Source organism: Oryctolagus cuniculus, chromosome 2 (assembly GCF_051225735.1).
Source record: "Oryctolagus cuniculus isolate XC-2025 breed Fujian yellow rabbit chromosome 2, ASM5122573v1, whole genome shotgun sequence".
In the NCBI taxonomy this organism is placed as follows: Eukaryota; Metazoa; Chordata; class Mammalia; order Lagomorpha; family Leporidae; genus Oryctolagus; species Oryctolagus cuniculus.
Window position 1 is genome coordinate 204225607 of NC_142868.1, and position 21485 is coordinate 204247091.

The 21485-nt window shown below is 55.6% G+C and overlaps 1 protein-coding gene and 1 long non-coding RNA gene across 23 annotated transcripts in view; one reads left to right on the forward strand and one right to left on the reverse strand.

Annotated features, from left to right (window-relative positions):
- MYT1L (myelin transcription factor 1 like) overlaps positions 1-21485 on the forward strand; it is a 441118-nt gene that overhangs the window by 374322 nt on the left and 45311 nt on the right. The window lies entirely within an intron of this gene.
- On the reverse strand, positions 10130-17884 carry LOC149128221 (uncharacterized). The gene is made up of 2 exons (XR_016230673.1): positions 15425-17884; positions 10130-11367 (listed from the first exon to the last, which is right to left on the reverse strand). It is a non-coding gene; the product is annotated as an uncharacterized LOC149128221 (long non-coding RNA).

The following is a 21485-nucleotide window of genomic DNA, read 5'->3' on the forward strand; positions in this document are numbered from 1 at the left end:
GATACAGGACATGGGCAGTCTAAGACACGGCTTAGCTTGCTGTGTCTCAGTGCCTACACGCCACGAGTCAGTCTGGGGCTTGTGAAACGTCCAAGCAGGACTGCACGTCTGTTCACATTCATTCCTCACAGTCAGGTCAACGCCCTCTGTGCTTAGACGGCAGGGGCCTGGTTAGACCGTTTTTACTTCAACATCTGTGAAAGATTCCTAACATGGACACCACAACATTTTGTTAAATACTCCAAGGTACAGCTTGTCACAGATGCATTTTTCTTTTCTTACAACTAGTAGGGCCAGTTTAAAGTAAGTTCAGTATAGGAATATAGCGAAGCGCAATACAGCAAAACTTCTAAGATAAGAATGTTTGATGATGGTCCCAGCTGCTCACACTCACACACACCCCCACACACGGGACACACGTGCACATGCAGCCAATAATAAGCGGACCCATGTGGGACGACGGGTCCTGGAGCACAGGCGTGTGTGAGGGAGGGGCGCCGAGAAGCCCGCACCCGTGTTTCTGACGCACCCGTCGCTGTGGAGGGGCCCAAGCAGGAGCCTCCTGGCAGCTGACTGGCCGCAGGGAGGGAGCCGCGTGCGCTGGCCCTGCCGCTCTGGGCCCTGCTCTGGATCGCCCGCCTTCCTCCTCCCTCCCCTCTGCTAGTGAGCAGTAGGTGTGGAGTGTTCAGCGACTGTTCTGGGTGTGTTGGTTTGGGCCTCTGTCCTCAGTATCTTTAACTAAAACAAAAAGAAACAACAGCAAAAAACGCTGCTGTGTTGCCACGCTCCCCTGTGCCTCAGTGTCACTGTCTGTCAAATGGGATCATACTAGTAGCAGATGCTAGGCCCTCGGTGTTACTATTACTAACATCAAAGTACCAAAATCCCACAGCTCTTGTTCAGTTGTGCAGCTGAAAATGTTAAGCAGACTCCGGGGCAGGAAACACAGAGTTAACATCTTCTGAACGACTTGGCATCCGCCATCCTACATGATGCCTCCAAGAGGATGATCCCTTTACCCCAGTTCTCTTGATCTCAGCATTGGAAGACTTTGCATCGAGTCTTTTAATTACAAGGACAGAGGAAAACGGGCCTGGCCCAGTCTCACTGGGAACTCCGGGCCGGGCTCCTTCCGGGCGTGTCTTGGGTGACATCATCTTCTTGTTTGCACGTGTGAGTCATCCCAGCTCAATCCCTGCACTGCATTCAATGCGCTTGGCAACGTTGCCTCAGCTGCCTGGTACCCCGGGTATTATGGGATGGAGGAGCCCCAGGAGCCCTGTGTGGGCTGACTCCCCAGGGAGGGGCTCACTGCTAGGGGAGAAGCGCCCTGGCCTGCGCACGGCTGCGTTCAGTCATTTACTTCGTGCACGCGTCGTTGCATCTGGAGATGAGACAGTTTCTTCACCCCAGGAGCTCAGGGCCAAAGCAGAGCAAAAGGAAAACCATGCGAGAGCACCGATTCCCAGGGTGGTGTGGGCACAGAGGAGGCAACCGGCATTTTAGGCTGGGGCCAGGGATGGTCAGACAGTGAGGAGAGGGGAGCTGGCTGGGGAGACGAGGGGAGCCAGCTGGTCAGTGAGTGCATGTGGAAAGGGAATTGTAACAGGACCCGGGCACAGAGAATGCAGCTGACCACGGGTGGCTTTGCCAGCCTCACTGCAGGACACAGCCGACCAGGACAACAGGGCCTCAGCCCCGTCTCATGAGGTCAGGGCACTTTATTCTGAGTCTTGGGGGCCAGAGATCTGTGGACAGAGGCCTAGAATGGACAGAGCCCAGGGGGTGGGCTGTGAGGGAGACTGGAGGAAACACGACCCCTCAGGAGACACTAGAGGGGACTGGTGGAGGCTGTCCCTGAACTGAGTCATTTGGGAGTGGGAAAAAGTAGTGAGGTGCAGATAGACGAAAGATCATGGACTTGAAACAGTTTGGAACCGGAACAGGGTGCCCCCACCCAATGTACTGTCTGTCCCAGGAAGGGAGGGTGCGGAGCAGGAAGGGGTCTCTGAGGCTCCCTGCTGGGGCCTGACTTGCCTCCACGTGGTGAGGGCAGGAGCGAGTGTTCCAATCAGGGCTCCGAGGGCCCCTGAGAGGAAGTTTCTCGCACTAGGATGCCACAGGCTGCTTGGGTTGACACGAGCTTCCTGGGGCCTTCTCTCGGCCGTGTGGTGCATGTGCAAGACCAGCTGTGAGGCCTGCGTGAGAATGTGGAGAGTCTGGTCTTCACTTTGCTCATGGAAGTGCATTCTCTTAGCTTCCGTTGAGATTCCAGCATCCACTGTCATGAACACTCAGCAAGTGTGATGAACCCATGCCCGCAGGTGCACGAACAGCGCCTCCTCTAAGAGCTCCGTGCATCTGGATCCGTCCTTGGTGTCTGTGTTAGGACTTCACGCCTCCCTCCTGTCTATCAAAGAGCGCGTGGGCCCCCAGGCCCAGGCTTCTCTGTGTGGTTACCCAGGTGGAGCTGCTGGCTCACTGCTCGTGGAGTTTGCCACTTCCCAGGGCCTACACTGCCACATTTAAGAGACACTCTGGTTGGCAGGGGCTGAAGTTTGCCTGGACTTAGAGACAGGGCGCTCCGAGCCCCTCCTAGCGAAGGAGGGCAGTTTCTCACTCCTAACTGTTGTGCGGCTTGTGGTATTCACTGTGGCAACACTGAGGAGCTTTGCAACCACGGGGAGGCCCTAGCAGAGTCTCCCTGTGACGCCAGGTGGAAATGACGGACACCTGTCCAGACACCAGGCTTGACCCAGTGATGGTGCTCACTCTCAAATAATCATTTGTCAGCTAATCAAGTGCCAAACAGTGTGCCTTATGCCAACTGCTTGGAAGTTACTCTTTGAATGAATTGTTTTAACTTCCGGGCGAATTTTATTTTCAGAACATAGATAGCATATCAGGTGCCTGTAAACAAAATGGATACATTATTTCCCTTATAGTTTTATATATTGCAGTTTTAAAGATGTTTACACATATGTACATATGTATTAGATTACAAAGACATTATAAATTCATACACACACGTGCACACATGCCCACACAGACACATGTGTTTTCTTATACTAAGGCTGGGCTTCAGGGCCAGACACAGTCTTTTCATGGAAAGCTTAAATTTTCTCTGCATCTCTTCCTGTGTCCTGGTTGAATCTGACCTCTCTGAATTGTGAGGAATGGCCTCATGCTCGTGTCATTTGGGGCCTCTTGGGGGAGATTCTGAGATGCCAGGGCCCTAAGCTGCAGGCAGCCTGAGACCCTGTGGGGAGCAGCTCGGACTAGACTGTTACTGGAATTAAGATTTATTCTATGCATCTGCTCTCCCACAATATGGCGCTGGGAGAGAAGTAAACAGCTTCCGCACAGCTGCCTCCAGTTCAACCAATTAACTGTAGGACTTGCTCCTGATTGGAGGAGAGCAGCGTACTCGGCGTGTGGGCAGCCGAGTTGGGATTGGCGGAGGAGGACTATAAAGGAGGAGAGAGACGGCATGCACCAGGAACATCTATGGGGAACATCTAGCTGAAGGAACACCCGTGCAGCCCCCGAGAGAGCCGGCCGGCGGTGTGCCGCTCCCCTGCGGAAGTGGGGAATGCGGCCAGGGGGAACTGCCCTTCCACGGAGGTGGAAGGGATAGTAGCCAACCCGGGAAGAACCAGCAGCAAACCCGGGGAGGGCCGAGCAGACGAAAGAACAGCGCAGGGTCCTGTGTTGCTCCTCCACGAAGAGGGGGAGCGACAAGACCCTGTGATGGACAGGCCAGTCTGGGATTCTGGGGCTGTGCTGGCCTTCAACTGTAGATTCCAGGTTGTAATCTCATAAACACTTCACTAATTTATGGCTCCCTGGAGCAAAATGAACAAAATTGGAAATAAAGTAAACGTTCCCTTTGGGAAATTACTGACAAGGACTTGGGGGGCATTTTTCCTGGCAGTTCCGGGAGAGAGGATCATTGGCTGCTGACTGGAAAGATGTTGAAGGGACAGCAGGCTGTTCGGTGGCCAGGGGTGGCCTGCCATAGCAGGCTCAGTGGCATCTGCAGTGTGAATCTGTCAGTGCATGGAGCTCACCTCCTAAACAGCTTCCGTGATGTTCACAGAAAACCATGCCGCACCTGTCCTTTTGTTGCATTTTTACACAAAGAGATAAGTCCCTGGCATAGTGAATTCCACTTAATTACGTTTTGAAAGTGTCTGGGTTCTACAAGTGCCTGAGTTTCTCTCGCAGGTTGACAGATAGAGCCCTCTTGTCTACCTCCAAAGAGAAACTGAGAATATCCTGACAGACAGCCCGCACTGGAAGTATTCAGTAAAAAGGCTTTTTGAAAATCAAAGTGGAAATGTAATTAGACTGCAAGAAACGAGGGCCTACAGACTGTCAGTCAGAACTTTCTAGAATGACAGAAGGGTGGGTTCTGCCCTGTTCCATCCCGCAGCAGCCACTACCACTGGGATACAGCTACTGTGACCGAGGAGATGAACTCTGAACTGGATTTACTTTTTACTAATTCACATGTAAATGTCCTCACATGTCAAGTGGGCGTTCCTGCTGGACAGTGTCGTGAAGGACCCCACCCACGCATGTAGTTCTTTTGGTTTGAAATGCACCCAAAAACATTCAGGGATATTTTACTCCTGTATCCAAGTCTGTGATTTTTGTTAGCATCTGGGGCCTTGGTGTTTTTAATATTGAAGATAGGTTATTATGTTTTATTTAGCCACTGTTCTGTTTTGTTTACTGTAGTTTGTGGTCAGGTTAAACTGTGCAGGGACAGATTTCAGTGGGTCACTGTCTGCGTGGCGTGTGTGCTGGGTGCAGTGTCTGGGCCCACAGGGCAGCATTTCTGCTCACTCGATGGGGCTGCTGTCTGCTGAGGCCCGAGGGACGCTGGCCCAGGAGCATGGGTGCTGCGGCTCCACCCTGGAAGCCGCACACATGCTCCCTGGTGTTTCCTGTCAACTCTGGCTGATGCCACGCCCACCCTGTGCCCTATTCCTGTTGGCGTCTGAACCACGAAGATGGTACTGGCACATGCCCCTCCCAGTTTCAGACACTAACAGGGCCTCTCTCCGCTGCTTTTCCATCCTAAGACCAGTCGGGAGCCCCCGCAAGGCACTCGCAGGCCCGGGACTGTGCACCATGGACATGCGCAGGATGTCCACTTCTTCCTTGTGCTCCACCTGTGTCGCTTCCGTGTGTTCTCTGTGAATCCCACGACACAAGGGGTGGATGCAGAACATCGCCTTCCATTGGCGGTGCCCTCTTAGGCAAGAGGGAGGAACTACGCTGTTGATCAAGGGAGCATTTCTAAATGAGTTATTTGGAAATAAAACCAATATAAGCTCAGAACATTAGAAAGGAGAGAAAGGTGTATCTCTGCCATGGTAATAGGTGGCGCCGACTGCACATGGACTGATCACGTCTGTAACCGTGACCCTGCCTCTGCTCGCTGTGCGGGTTGTACTCTCCGTTTTCCTGTTCTGGGGAAGATGCTGGCGTTGCTTCCTGGCCACAGGAACCCAGGCTGCTGGGAGCATGCATTCAAGAAGCTCCTTCCTCGCCTGCACCCACTGGACGCGAAGATGGTGAGGAGACCAGAGGCGGGAAAGTGCTGTGTGGGATGGGACTGTGCTCTGGGCCCACAGTTTACTTAGGGCAACTCGTGGCCGTGGTGTGTTGATCTGAGCTGCAATCAACAGCCGAAGCATCCGCGGCTGGGCATCCACGACGGCTGTGGGCACAGCGAGCCCTCCAGGCCTCTACTCCTGAGCTCCTGGCATCTGGGGAGTGGCAGGTGCACAGTCCCTGCAAGCTCAGCGCTGACAAGGCCAGAGGAGGAGGAGCTGGAGGACATTCTAGAACATGGAGCATGGGTGCAGGGGTCAGATCCCCAGGGCTGGTGCTTGGTGGAGCTTCCAGTCCTGTCCCATGGGAGGATGTCAGCTGATGTCGCCTGACTTCCCCAAGCCGCTCCGGCTGCCGAGTGGCACGTGAGCAAGTTGGAGGACAGGGTAGGGGGATGTTTGGTGACAAATGAGGTGGAGACAGCGTGATCCCCCAATGAGCAGTGGTTCCCGGGATGAGACAGGGCAGATTCTGGGTGTCCACGAGTACCGGGGGAGTAAGATCTGCAGAGAGGACTTTGGTGTGGAGATGAGCAAGCAGGTGAGGGCATGCACAGGTCCCCAGTGCCTGCCTCTTCCTGACATGGTCAGGGGGTGGGCGCAGGTGGAGCAAAGTGGGCAGAGCACCTGCAGCTCCGAGCTGGACATTAGGTTTGATGCCCGGACAACAATGCCACGTATCTGTGTGGGAGCTCAGATCTGGCTGGGAACATCAGGCCGTGTGTCTGAACAGACCACCAGTGAGTAGCCATGGATGAAGCAAAGGGCAGCAACACTGACCTTTCTGGTGTCAGCTCGACTGGACGAAAGCCCGGCCCCCGTGAGCGGGAACCAGCAGCTCACTGTTTCCTGGAAATGAGCGTCATTGTGACTCTGACACCCCCTCGCCGAGAGCCCTGCTGACCTCTCGCAGGTCCCCAAGCACTGGGTGCTCCAGGGGACTTCCAGTTCCAGCGGGCAGCCTTCCCCAGCATCAGCACTGCTGTCCGCGGACAGAGCTGTGTTTCAGACACAAAGGGCACGAGTGACCGTGAGGCCGGCAGAGCCACCTGTGTGTTTCCTAAGTGGGATTTGGTCCGTGTGCTTCCATCCATTTGCACTCTGCCATGCAGTTTCACGTGCAAACACAGGAGACTGACACCTGGGCAGTGGATGAACTGGGCAGGGAAGCTGGGGCATCACGAAGGAGCAGGCCAAGGAAGAGTTGGGAGAGGCACACAGAGTGCAAACATCCCTGGCTGTGATCTGACTCTTCCAGGACGCCCGCCCAGGCTGCAGCTGGTTACTGCCTGGCACTGCAGGGGCAGAGGAGGGCACGGAGGCTGAGGAGGCTGCCCCTGTCCCCCTGAACAGGAGCAACACGTATCCACAGAGGAGTTCACCTCAAGGCTTGAAGGCATGGGAAATCTGAACACACGTGTTCCTGCTCCTTAAAATAACCACTGGGACTGTATGCACGTTGCCTGGTGCAAGAATCATGGCACACCCTTGAAGTGAGCTTCCTTGACCCTTCTGTTTATGAAGATCCTGCGGCCCTTACCTGGGTTTCCCACTGCCTCTACCATAAGGGTAGAACACCTGTGGCTCATAAAGCCCACACACGCGCATCCACATTGCTCGTGGTTCCAGGCAGCCATGCTTGCACAGCTCTGTGCAGGCTGCCTGAAGGCAGGGCTCAGCCCTTACATGTGGGGCCTCCTCCTAGCACCCAGCACAGCACCTTGCACAGTGCTGGAATCCAAACCATGGCGTCAATGAGCTCCTGGACCAAGGAGAATGTATTTATTAGCAGAATGTCACCTTACATGGGACCAGGAGTTCTGAAGGAATTGGTGAGCACCATCCATGGGGACAGCAGAGAGGCCAGCTGCAGGGAGGGCCTTCTGCAGATGAAGCCACTTCTCTGAACACCTTGTGAACGAGGGATGCAGCAGGATTGCCAGAGTCTCTGTGCGACCGGGCCCCTCTTGCTCGGGGAAAGGGAGGCCGCCCATGAAGGAAGACGAGGTGGGACTGCAGCCGCAGCTGCACATGCCAGGCCCGGCTGCAGCACCATGGGGAGGTGACAGGAAGGGGTTGTGCAGACGATGGGACTGCAGCCTGTCCTGCTGTCCAGGGAAAGCCATCACCTGCAGCAGGACCACCCAACACTGAGCCAGGCGTGGAAGAAGCAGACCTCAGAGTTGTGGTAGCAACTCTTGCCCGTCAAGGAAAGCCCAGCTGCCCTCAGCCATGTCCTGGTGGCAGGAGAGAGGAGCAGTAGGCGCAGTAGGGGAGCAGGTGTGGCCAGCAGTGAGCAGAGGTCAGGAGAGGATCCGCAGCACTCATGTCAGCTCCATCAGTCTTCACGTGAGGAGCCCCAGCACAGTGCAGGAAAAGGCCTGGGTCTCCCACTTAGACTTAGATGTGCTTCTCAGGCTTCAAAGCCTGGGTGTCTGGAGAAGTTCAGTGGCCACGTGTTCATCTGAGCTCAAGTCTCTCACCAGGGCTCCCCGCAGCCCGGGGCTGCCGCCACCCGGACCTGTGTCCACATCCTCCCTCCTGCTTGAGAATCCCCTGTGGCTCTCTTCTCTCCCTGAAAGCCCATCCCACAGATTCCCTCTCTGCATGCCTGGCGTTTGTTACGTTGACTATGGTTCAGAGCTTTTCTGTTTCTAAGTTTTCAGGCCAAGTAGCTCTGTGCTAACTGCTGCTCCAAATGTTTCAGCTCTCACAGAAATGTGAGGGATCGTCAAAAAGTTCTTGAGAAAGTTTATTGTGGGAAACCTATGTATATTTATGTTTAGTTTCTTTTTTTTTGGACAGGCAGAGTGGACAGTGAGAGAGAGAGACAGAAAGAAAGGTCTTCCTTTGCCGTTGGTTCACCTCCCAGTGGCCGCTGCGGCCGGTGCGCTGCGCTGATCCAAAGGCAGGAGCCAAGTGCTTATCCTGGTCTCCCATGGGGTGCAGGGCCCAAGCACTTGGGCCATCCTCCACTGCACTCCCAGGCCACAGCAGAGAGATGGACTGGAAGAGGGGCAACCGGGACAGAATCCGGCGCCCCGCCCGGGACTAGAACCCGGTGTGCCAGTGCCGCAGGCAGAGGATTAGCCTAGTGAGCTGCGGTGCTGGCTCCTATGTATAGTTTCAAAGAATGTTTGCACCAAAGTAAACATTCTAATTCTGCTTTCCACTAACGTCTTGAGGCCCTTCCAGGTATTTGTTGATGAGATTTTTCTGTTTCTGTTTGTTTGGGATGATGTGTGTGCTGTTTCTGACTTAGTCTTCCTGACCCCAGCTGGGCTTACCCGTGTGGCCAGGTCTATTTGAAGCTATTTGAAGGAGCCCTGTGAGCGTGAGACTTGGGTGTGCTTGTCCGTCCTCCATGCCCAGCATCCACATGGTGGCCACCCACACAGGGCATGGAACAGATTGTTAGTGATTGACAGCTTTCAGTCATTCCATTGACGCTGGTCTTTCAGGCAGGGGTCTTTACCGATGACAACACCACATGCCCGGTTCAGCTGAGGTCCAGTTGACTCTGCAGTCAGAGGGCTGCTCTCTCCATGGGTAGCCTTGGTGGTTCTGACACCTCTCAGGTCTCTGTCTCTTCCCTTCCTTCTGTCTCTCATCATGACAAGGATTTTCACCATTGAAAATATCTGTCTGGCTTTGGGTCCCCAGGGATATCCAACAGAGCAAGTCTTCAGGCCAGTCAGAAGGAGTTTAATGTTTTGATTTTGTTACATTGCAAGTATTTGGGGTCTTTCTATTCAGTTTTCTTTAAAAAGTCATTTCTTTGAAGTCTAGCCAGAATTTTTAAATTGCATTGAAAAGGACACCTCAGATCCTCGAGAAAACCTTCATCAGTCTCAAGATGTGGTGTATGAGACAGGGAGGGGTCTCTCCCCGACATCTGGTGGTTTCTCTGTGGCAGGTGGCGGAGAGCAGAGTGACCTCTTGACCTCAGGTCTTGTCTGGTCCCCCACCCACAAGATGGGTGTGCACAGCATGCACGCACGGGAGAGGTCGCTGTGGAGAGTGGTGTACAGGATGCATGGAGGAACATCTCTTAGTGAAGCACTGAGTCGGGGACAAGACAGAAGCCAGAGCTGGCCCCTGAGCAGCCTAGAGGCCGAGGCCAGGGATCTGGGACATTCTGCAGGGGCGGGGGTGTCAGGGAACAAGGGCAGAGACCATTAGCAAGCTAAAACCTATCCCGATTCAAACAAAGAATGAAGTAAAACTTCATCTATTTGAAACCTCAACAACCAAGATCAAAATATTTCAAAGATAAAAGAATTCCATTTTCCTAATGTCTTTCACTCTTGTCTAATATGGTACAGTTTTAAAATACTTATATCAGACTTGCAAATCAGGTTTAAAATCATCAAATAAAAATGTCCATCAGCCCATCAGATCCACATCAGAGCTAATCCATGTGCCCTAATTTCACTCTGCCCTCCCCATTTTGGATTCCAAAACATTCTCCAACTGGCATATTTTGATCGTCTGATTCTCTGTCATTTCTTTCTTTTTCAAACTGCCTTGAATTCTTGCTTCAGTTCTCTGCCTTTTTTGGCTGACAGGTGCTTTATGATGAGAATGTAATGGCAGCTGAGGCGTCTTTCTGTTCCCCGTGGGTTGCAGTGGATCGGAACAGCCCCGCTCCAGACCCTTTCTCTGTCTTCCCTTTGTGGAATCCGACTGTACTAGTGCCTGGCTTCTCTGGAGTCTGCTCTCCCACAGAGCAGAACTCGCCTCTCCCAGTGCAAGTCAGCTGCTCCTTCCGGGGGCTGTGCCGACATCACCTGCTTCGTTCCAGCCCGGGTCACACGCAGCGCTGCCCCATTTCCACAAACACTGCAGCTCATGCAAAATCCACGTTGCTCCTTCATGATTCCATGATGAAGTCCAGTGGTGACTTCATCCTGGGCCCAGGGCTTCTAATGTGAGCCCGAAGACTGTTCCGAGTGTGGGCTCCCCACACAGCAGAAGCAGCTCATCCCTGCTGGCTCTCTGGTTCTTGCCAAGCTTTCTGTTATCATCTGGCTCTCTCACCAGTGCCTTTCTTGGTATTCTGTGCCAGGTCCTATGATGTGAAAGATGGAGGTGGCCAATGGGGCAGTGGCCTTCAGGTGAGCCAGGTGGGTATTGCAGCCAGGTTAGGGGTTCACCGACTGGGAGGGGCACAGAAAACATCAAATTCTGACCGCTTAAGCGTATTTCTTTGAAAGAGTGTTGAGGGGGTGTGGGGTTAGGGGGAGGACAGCCAGCCTCCACCCCTTGGTTCTCTCCTCAGACACCCACAACAGTGGGTCTGGGCCAGGTCAGAGCCAGGCACTAGGAACTCCATCCAGGTCTCCCACATGGTGGCAGGGACCCGGGTCTTTGATCATCATCTCCCAGGATGCACATTAGCAGAAAGCTGGCTGGGAGCATAGACAGGACTCAAACCAGGCACTCTGAGCGTGAGATGGATGTCCCGAGCACGGGCTTGACTCGCTGCACCAGTGTCTGCCCTGAGCTATTGCCTCTTCAATCTACCAAAATAGTGACTCTTCTGTGAGGGTTAATTCCACATTTTGGGAAACACAGTAGCAGATTCCAGAAGCCAGGAAGGCCTGCAGGTGGTCCCCACCACAGGACCCCTGCTCTTCGCCGCTGGGAGGTCTGTGTCGTCCTGTGGGACTCGTCTGCTGGGTTAACATCATCAGTGTCTCCCTCTTGTCCCCAAAGAGCTGTAGTGAGGATGGGAGTCCGTCTGTGAAGACAAGAGACCACACGTGTCTTGGGACAGGAGGCACCCAGTGTCTGCATGCTCTGAGTCTCAAGTACGTAATTAAAATTTCACATCTGCTTTTCACAGAGATGCGATTTCAACTCAGTCCTCAGTAACTGGAGGAAGAAACAGTGTTTATATGGCCAACGTGTACTTTGGTAAACCACAAAAGTCACACCAGGAGGTCTTTCTCTGAGCCCCAGAGTGGTACAGAGTGGTGCCCATTTCTAGACAAACCCAGCCAGGCCCTGTCTTCACAGGAGGCAGTGCTGGTGCCCAGCCCCCAGAAAGAGAACCCACCTGCATTCTCCCCAAATGGGGACTTTGGTCCAGGAACAACAGTGGAAGTGAAGCATCCAGTGGCGGAGGCCAGAGTTTGAAGGCTCTGCTAGCGCCATCCACTCTGCACCTGCACGTGACAGCTATGCATTCTAGGGAGGCCCGAAGCTCCCTGTGGAGTTTCTAGCAGCTGCCACTGCAGGGCAAACCCTTCCTGATCTTTCCAAGACCACAGAGAGCAGAGGCAGAGCCAGGAGGAGGACCCAGGAAACCCCTAGGGCCCAAGACAAGCAGGCTGGGGGCCTGGCCCGTGCCCTCCTGGCAGCACAAGTGTGACAAGCAGTGCAGCTTCTAGGCTCACCCAGCAGGGCACCCTTGGTGCTAAGTGACAAATCTTCCTGGCACCGTGACCTCCACAGATGACCTCGGTTAGGGGGGTCTTGCCCCTGGATCCAGCATTTCCTTGAGCTGCTGGGAGCCCAGACATTATAGTCACAGCACACGTGGAAAATGACAACTCCCACGTGTGCCTGCTCAGCCCTGAAGAAACATGTGACACTGCTTGTCAGTCCTCCAGATGGCCGGGGTGGAGGGCGGTCATGTTCACGTGCTTGGGGTGTGAGGAGTGTGTTAGGTGAAGAGTTGGTTCCAAGTGGCATTGCAGTGCAGCCCCCATCTGCATCCACAAGCTCTGCATCTGTGCATTAAACCAACCACAGATCCAAAGTATCTGGAAAAATGAGTCTGAATTGAACACGTACACCTTTTCCTGCCGTTATTCCCTAAAGAATATGGCATGGCAACTATCTATAGCGCCTTTACCTTTTCCTAGGTATTGTAAGTAATCTAGAGGTAGTGTATGTGGGATAGTGTGTGGAGGTCTATGCTAATACTGTGCCTTTTTTGAGTATTTATTTAGTTAAGAGGTAGAGAGACACAGGGAGTGCATGGACGGTCCTGTCCACGGATTCCCTCGCCAAATACCTACAGTGGCTAGGACTGGGCAGAGAACAGAGCAAGCAACAGGGAACTCGATCCAGATCTTCCTCATAGGTGACAGGGACCAAACTATGTGAGCCCCCCAGGACACACATCGCCAAAAAGCTGAAATGGGGATCTAGAGCCTGGAATTGAAATGAGGTGCTGTGATACAGGACACAGGCGTCACCACCAAGTTTGTCGTCACACAGCCAATTGCCCACCCCCTGTGCCATTCTGTAGAATCTGCTTCAGCACCCTTGGACCTTGGTATCTGTCCCTTTCTGGAACTATCCCCACAGATACTGAGGGTGACTCAGCAGTGCAGACACTGGCCCTGGTGTGGCCATTCACCAGCTGGTCAGTCTGCGTTTGTTACATGACTTGTTTTTAAACTCAGTCTTTTTTCTCCAAAACTGAGATAATTACAACCGTCTTTCAAGTCTGAGATAGGGACCAACTTACATGAGTTGACCTTTGAGTGGTAGTCTACCTGGCAACTTGTAAGCCGCCACTCCTCAAAACAGAGGAAATGGTGGCAGAGTGTTAGCTGCTGTGTCGTCATCAGAGCAGATTGCTTTTCTCCTAACAGAATGTCCTCATCTTCTGTGATTCTGAGACACATGTAAGGCATGTGGTCATGTATGTTGGAAAGAACACACATGTACACATGCATATCACACACACACAATCTCATGCACACACAACATATGGATGCACACACCACATGTGCACACCCAAGAAGACATCCATGCACTCAGTGTACACATCACATACACATACACACATGAAAATGCGTGTGCACACACATCACATACTATACACACCATGTGCACATGCACAAGAGCACATGTGCGCGTGTGTGCATGCTCTGCACACGTTAACATGCCTCCTGTGCCCCTATGCCCACAGGACAGACATGCTTGCACTGTCAGGCACGTGTGCAGAACCCCATCACAGAAGGTGTCCCTGCAGGGACACGGCTGGCTGGGCTGGGGTCAGGCCCCACACCCTGACCCTCCCTCCTCCGCATCCTTTCCAGAGGCTATGCCATCATCCCCACAACCACCCCCACAAAACTGAGTCCCAGGGGTTCCAGCTGTGACTCTGATGGGGTACAAGGACTAGCAGAAAAGCAAACACATTCTCCGTGGGTTTCTGGACAGAGACACCGACTGCCTTGGCCAGCAGACAGCCCCATGCAGGGCAGAGCCACCATGCCATGGAAGCTCACTGGAGGCTGGTCTGTGTGCAGTCAGGTTCTGGGGACTTCCCAGGCCAGAGGCTGCTTGAGCTGAGCCTGCTCAGCTCTTAGGCCTTCCTGCTCAGGGTACCCACCACCCCCACCACCCCGGGGACAGTGCTCCTGCCTCGTCATAGTGCAGCTCCGCAGCCCAAGAGCTGATCCAGGCTTTGATTTTTTTTTTTTCTGCACCACAGGGAAGGGAAGGAAAGAGGGTGCCTGGCAACCACATTGCCATGGCAACTCCCTCTTCACTCCGCCCCCAGCCTCAGGGCAGGCCCCAGATTGCAGGGTTCAGAGAAGGTGAACAGGGCAGTGCCAGCAACCTCCCAGAGCCTCCCCAGGCTGAGATGAGGCCCCAGGCTTGGGCAGGAGGCTGGGGCTGCAGGGACCTTCCCTGCAGTTGCTACGCAGACGTGAGGATAAAAAACCACGGTTCACCTCCTGTCTCCCACGACAGTGCCCGTTAGCAGGGTTGCCTGCCTGCCTGTTCCAGACTGTTCCCATGCTGCTTTTATAGCTTCCATAATGACAAAGCCTCCTTAAAATGCAACTCTTTCCCTAAGAAACACGTGTTTGGTATTAGGCAGGTGAATTTTCTTACTCTAATATTCTAAAGTAGTTTTCTTAAAAATCAGAGCGAATGTTGCTCTCCATCAAAAGGTCTGTAAATAAAAGTGGCTGTGGTTAATATCCGCAGACCCCACCGCATGCTCTCATTGGGAGGTTGCCAGTGTTTGCCAGTGTGGTGAAGGTGCTGTGTGAATGGCAGTCTGGTTTGCAGTCAGGAGCACGCCTGTGTCTGCAGACCCTGCAGTGAGCACGGCCTGCAGGCCGAGCCCTGGCTGTGGCTTCCTGCTCCTCTTCCCCAGACCATGAGCCCTGGAGAATAAGCCTTTAGTCCCAGCCTGGTAATGCAGCCAGGACACCTGGCAGACCGGCCGCGGCAGTGGTGGTCAGGCTTGGAACAGACAGAAAGAAACACAGAACTAGATTGTGTCTCAAACAGAAGTGCCCACCTCCTGAGTGCCATGGGTATGGCCTCTGCAGCTCCTGACCCGTCCCTTCCCACCAGCCCCACCCAGCATGGAGAGGCCTTCAGGAGAGCAACACCCCTGCATCCTTCTCTGCACTCAGCGCCTGTTGCTTGGGAATTTGACAAGAACACTTCCCTCCCACCGGGCTCTGCACCTGCTGTGAGCCTGACTCCTCCCCCTCCTTCCCTCCTTCCCCTCCCCGCCCCCCCCCCCCGTCTCTTCTCTCCTCCTTTGGTAATCACATCTGCACCCAAAGAGGTTCTAGGTGACAGGTGCCGTGGTTGTCACTTTGTCCTGACTCCCTTTCCCCCTCCAGAGTCTCCCTAGGTGTTCCCCCATCCTCCCATCAGCCCCTTCCTCCCACTGGGGCCCCTCTGCCATCTTCTGGGAACTTGCTCCAAGACAGGCCCCTCCCATAAGCACTTCCACATGTGCTTTGTGGTCTGCACCTGCTTCCCATGTTCTCACACGTCTCTCTCAGACTGGGGAGCACTGCACGTACCTCCGTGGCTCCCAGACATGCTAGCTGGCATTCAAGCCCCTCCTCCTGAGCTTGGGAGGATCCCTGAGTGCTTCTGTGCCATTCCACGTGAAGAGCAGGGTGATGGCCAGGCTCCCGAGTACTCGGGGGTTGTTGTGAACCCTGAGTGGGTGCTTAGGGCAAGGACTGACAGCTGATGCTTGGCTCCCCTGGTATGATGGCAGACAGGAGGCAGCCCTGTGGAGTCAGCACTTAGTAAATGCAGCTGTCCGCATTACCTCTTCCCATAGCACTCACAGGAGCCCGGTCTGCCCCAGTGGCCTTTAACTGGGCTCTGAGCAGCCACTCGAGCTGCAGGCAAGGGACTGAAAGGCGGCCATTGGCTCACAGGACCTCAGCGATCTCACCTGCCCGGAGGAGGGAGCTGGGCCATGTGGGTTTTAGTGCTGACAAGGGTCCTCAGAGTGCTGGTGGGTACTGGCTTTGCTCTTGCTAAGCCTCAGAGAGATGACAGATGCAGACACGGCCTGCAGCTTGGAAGGCTGAGCATCAGCCCAGGGGAGCCTGCCCTCCTTCACTGCCGCCTGCCTCCAGGCTAGACACAGCCCAGGGCTGGGGAAGGGCACTCAGCCAGCAGTGTAGCCCAGTCAGTCATGTCCCACCCTGGGGGAGAGTCCACCTTGTCCTGCTCCTTCCTGAGAGCAAGGACTGAGCCCAGGCCCAGCTCTGCACACAAACACCCAGGGAGCCGGGCCTCGATAGAAGGTTTCAGCCTTGCTGGGAGAGGTGACACCACCTAGACAAGGCCTCCCCTACTCCTACAGCTGGACAAGAGTGGCCAAGGACAGTACCCTAGAGCCCTCAGATAGCACCTCTGGCAGGATCTGTGGGCAGACAAATGTAGCCGCTGATTGGGGCTAGAGAGGAAGCTCAGCTAACTAGGACCTGTAACACCCCACACAAACAAATCCAGCTGACAGCTAGGAGGGACACTTGGGACACACAGGACATGTACTGAACCACCAGCCCACTCATTCTCTCCACTATTTGGGCAAGTTGTGTCCCGAGCCATGAGCCCACTCTTGTTCTCACGTATGTTTGAGTCATCAGCCCACTAAAAATATCCAGTGTACTGAACCATCATCAGTCTACCCTGCTCTCCACCATGTACTGAGCCATCAGTCTACCCATACTCTACAGCACGTACTGAGCCATCAGTCTACCCATACTCTACAGCACGTACTGAGCCATCAGTCTACCCATACTCTATAGCATGTACTGAGCCATCAGTCTGTCCATGCTCCCTACCATGTACTGAGCCATCATCCCACCCATGCTCTCCACCATGTACTGAGCCATCAGCCCACCCCAATCTCCACCATGTACTGAGCCATCATCAGTCCACCCATGCTCCCCACCATGTACTGAGCCATCAGCCCACCCCACTCTCCACCATGTACTGAGCCATCAGCCTACCCCACTCTCCACCATGTACTGAGCCATCATCAGTCCACCCATGCTCTCCACCATGTACTGAGCCATCATCAGTCTACCCATACTCTACAGCATGTACTGAGCCATCAGTCCACTCATACTTTACAGCATGTACTGAGCCATCAGTCTGCCCATACTCTCCACCATGTACTGAGCCATCATCAGTCCACCCATGCTCCCCACCATGTACTGAGCCATCATCCCACCCATGCTCTCCACCATGTACTGAGCCATCAGCCCACCCCACTCTCCACCATGTACTGAGCCATCATCAGTCCACCCATGCTGTGAGCCTCACCATACAGCTTGCTGATCTTAAAACAGAAGAGGCCCTGGCTGCTCCTGAAATGGCTGCTGGAGTCCAAGTTAGGAGGAGCAGCCTCAGACCTCCTGCCTCCCTCCCTTCCAGGAGACAGCCTCAGTGTGGTGTGAGGAGTAGTGCTGGCAGTCACAGTGCAGCCCTGCTGCAGAAGCTACAACTAGAGGAGTCCAAGAGCAAAGATACCAGTGCCACACATCTGGGCCAAGCCAGGGGTCAGAGCAGGATAGAGCCAACAGGGAGAGAAAAGATGTCCCTGAGGGGGTCTGGAACGCTTCCTTGGAGGGGGATCCTCACTGAAGCAAGAGTCCAGATGCAAAGGCGCCAAGGCCCAGGCAGGTGCACAGACAGGGCTGCCGTGCTTCTCGTTGAGGTGGTCTCAGGACCCATCAGTGTGTGGGTGAGATGAGTCTCACAGTGTCCTGCATGGGGGTCCCACATGTCACAGTGGCCCTGAGTAGGGCCTTCCAGAAACCCTGGAGGCTTCGTCTTGCTGGGGCTGTTCTTCCCATACAGTGCCCTGCATCCGGGGTGAGCCTGGAGTTCTCTCAGAAGAACTCTGGTGCCTCTCAGCCCTGAAGGCCATTAGGTTGTGAGCAGGCACCACTGCAAACGCCCCCCCGGGGTCCCCATGCTTCCTGGTAGCTCCCAGGTGCTCCTGCCACTCCTGGGACAGTACTCACAGCTTCCGAGGACGGCCCCCTCTGCCTCCACTCAGCCGTACAGCCGGAAAGCGCTTGCAAAGAGTGGTCCCCAGACTCCTAGGAACATTTGGAACAAGATTTCCAGACGCATAAAATTTGCCTTTGGATGTGTTAGGGAAGTTTTCTTCTCTCTGAGCCAGCATCCTCGAGTATGTTTTCCTTCCTGTTTGGGCTCCACGCCCTCCTCTGGCGGGCTTGTGTGTACCTGGAATGCACCCAAAGGCAGGCCTCAGCACGGACCACGCTGGAGGCAGGAAGCCATTGGCAGTGCTGGAGCTCACAGCCTGCTCCTAACTGTGTCCGCACCGTGGAGATCAGAACCCTGAGGCACCCGAGTGCGGCCATCCTTGTGCGTTGGTTCCCCACACTGTGCCTCTGGGCTCGCTCTCAGAAGTGTGGCTTTCTTCCTCCTTCCTGTCTGCTTCTCCTGCCCTGCTCTTCAGGCAGGTTTCAGGTGAGACAGAGACAGCCCTCCATGGCAGCTGTCCTCAATGGCTTTCATCCTCTGCTCCCAGTCAGCCACCAGGGGAATGGTGCTCACAGCACTCTCTTTACCTGGTTCTCCAGGTGGTCACTTGGGCGGCAGCACCTGGCCCAGAGCTGGGAAACCATCACTGTGTTCTCTCCACAAGCCCAGAGCCCTGTGGGGCCACCTCTGTCTGGACTTCCTGGACGTGCTGGTGCAGAGGGGCACCCACATCCACCACCGTCTCCTGCATTGTCCGCAGAACCCGCTTTGTCTGTGGGGAGTTTGTGCCAGCTTCCTCTCAAGGCCACGCCCTCCCCTTATGCCCCTCTTCATTCCCTCCCACCTGCCATACCTTCCACGTCCATTTATCCTTCCTAAGGTCACCCTCCTCCAAGCTCTGGGTGGTTCTGGGCTCTTCTTGGTGGAACTCTCCTACTTGGTTCCAGATCAAATTGTCTTAACACCTCTGAAAGCTTCCATTGTAGGTGTTCTGACCTCTGTGCTCTGCTCTCGGCTCTCCGGCCTTTGACTTCTGCCTCTGTTCTCTGCTGTCTTGTGTGCCATTGTGGCAGGCAGAGGGGAGCAAGGATCAGTGGACAGTTTGCTTTCTGGAAACTGCATATAGCCATTTCTGTGATACATGAGTCTTGGTAAATTTCATTTCACTTTCCTAGATCTCCTTCACTATCCTCAATTTCATAACACCTGGAAAATCCAAATCAACCTATAAAAAGTGCAAACAGGAACAAAGTAAGCCTTGTGATTTCATAAACAAAGGAACCTGCCCTTGAAATGAGGAGTAGGCCGTGCAGGCTCAGGGGTTCAGGGAGTAGGAACTGCTGATAATAAGCGAAAACTGAGGAACGGTCGAGCCATGTGGGAAGCGCCAGAGGAAAGCGGACTTTCCCTGTCGTCTCAGCTTGACCGCTTTTTGTGCCCGTGGCTGAAATACGTAACCCACTCAGATCTCTTCCCTTAGCGTGTGCATTCACCTGTTCCAGCTGGAAATTTCCCCCAACATGCAAGATGTTACACTAGGGGAAAGGCAGAGCCCATGGCACAAAGGCTCTGCTTGTTTTTGTAAGAAGGTTAGAGGAGAAAGTAAATTGAGAAGAATTAAACCAGAAGTATAAAGAGAAGAGCGAGGTGAGGCCGGTGTGAGGAAAGAGACCGGGCGTCAGGCTGTGTAGGAGGTGGGGTCCCTGAAGACCCGAGGAAGGAGGAGCCGGACTCTCCATTTCTCTTGAGAAGAGGCTGACAGGACCACAGGGCGGGGACGCAGGGCAGCGTCCAGCTCTGACAGGATCGCAGGGCGGGGACGCGGGGCAGCGTCCACCTCTGACAGGACCACAGGGCGGGGACGCGGGGCAGCATCCAGCTCTGACAGGACCAAAGGGCGGGGACATGGGGTAGCGTCCACCTCTGACAGGACCGCAGGGCGGGGACGCAGGGCAGCATCCAGCTCTGACAGGACCGCAGGGCGGGGACATGGGGTAGCATCCACCTCGGACAGGACCACAGGGCAGGGACGCAGGGCAGCGTCCAGCTCTGACAGGACCGCAGGGCGGGGACATAGGGTAGCGTCCACCTCTGACAGGACGGCAGGGCGGGGCCGCGGGGCAGCGTCCAGCTCTGACAGGACCGCAGGGCGGGGCCGCAGAGCGCTCCACCTCTGACAGGACCGCAGGGCAGGGCCGTGGGGCAGCGTCCAGTTCTGACAGGACCACAGGGCGGGGACGCGGAGTGCTCCACCTCTGACAGGACCGCAGGGCGGGGCCGCGGGGCAGCATCCAGTGCTGACAGGACCGCAGGGCAGGGACATAGATCAGCGTCCAGCTCTGACAGGACCACAGGGCGGGGACGCGGGGCAGCGTCCAGCGCTGACAGGACGGCAGGGCGGGGACGCGGGGCAGCGTCCAGCTCTGACAGGACCGCAGGGCGGGGCCGCGGGGCAGCATCCAGTGCTGACAGGACCGCAGGGCAGGGACATAGATCAGCGTCCAGCTCTGACAGGACCACAGGGCGGGGACGCGGGGCAGCGTCCAGCGCTGACAGGACGGCAGGGCGGGGACGCGGGGCAGCGTCCAGTGCTGACAGGACCGCAGGGCGGGGACGCGGGACAGCGTCCAGCTCTGACAGGACGGCAGGGCGGGGCCGCAGAGCGCTCCACCTCTGACAGGACGGCAGGGCGGGGCCGCGGGGCAGCATCCAGCTTTGACAGGACCACAGGGCGGGGCCGCGGGGCAGCGTCCACCTCTGACAGGACCGCAGGGCGGGGACGCGGACCGCTCCACCTCTGACAGGACCACAGGTCGGGGATGTGGGGTAGCGTCCACCTCTGACAGGACCGCAGGGCGGGGCCGCGGGGCAGCATCCAGCTTTGACAGGACCACAGGGCGGGGCCGCGGGGCAGCGTCCACCTCTGACAGGACCGCAGGGCGGGGACGCGGACCGCTCCACCTCTGACAGGACCACAGGTCGGGGATGTGGGGTAGCGTCCACCTCTGACAGGACCGCAGGGCGGGGACACGGGGCAGCGTCCAGCTCTGACAGGACCGCAGGGCAGGGCCGCGGAGCGCTCCACCTCTGACAGGACCGCAGGGCAGGGACGCGGGGCAGCATCCAGTGCTGACAGGACGGCAGGGCAGGGACATAGATCAGCGTCCAGCTCTGACAGGACCACAGGGCGGGGCCGCGGGGCAGCGTCCAGCTCTGACAGGACGGCAGGGCAGGGCCGCGGAGCGCTCCACCTCTGACAGGACCGCAGGGCGGGGCCGCGGGGCAGCATCCAGTGCTGACAGGACCGCGGGGCAGGGACATAGATCAGCGTCCAGCGCTGAGCAGAAATCCATGCATGGCCGCAGGGCCCGCATACCCAGGAGCCTGCCCTTCCCCCGTCCCAGAAGCCTAGTCCTCCGAGGTGCGCTGGCATCTGGAGGCCTCCAGAGCGGCGCCTGCGCGTGCCTTGCCTCCCTTGGCCGTGCACTGAGAAGTCACTGACCAGGCCGGCTGTTGTTCACGTTGGAGCTACGGTCCACAGGCAGGTCTTCCCAACGCTCTGGCCTCAGTGCCAGAGCTGCGCTGCCTGCTGCTGCC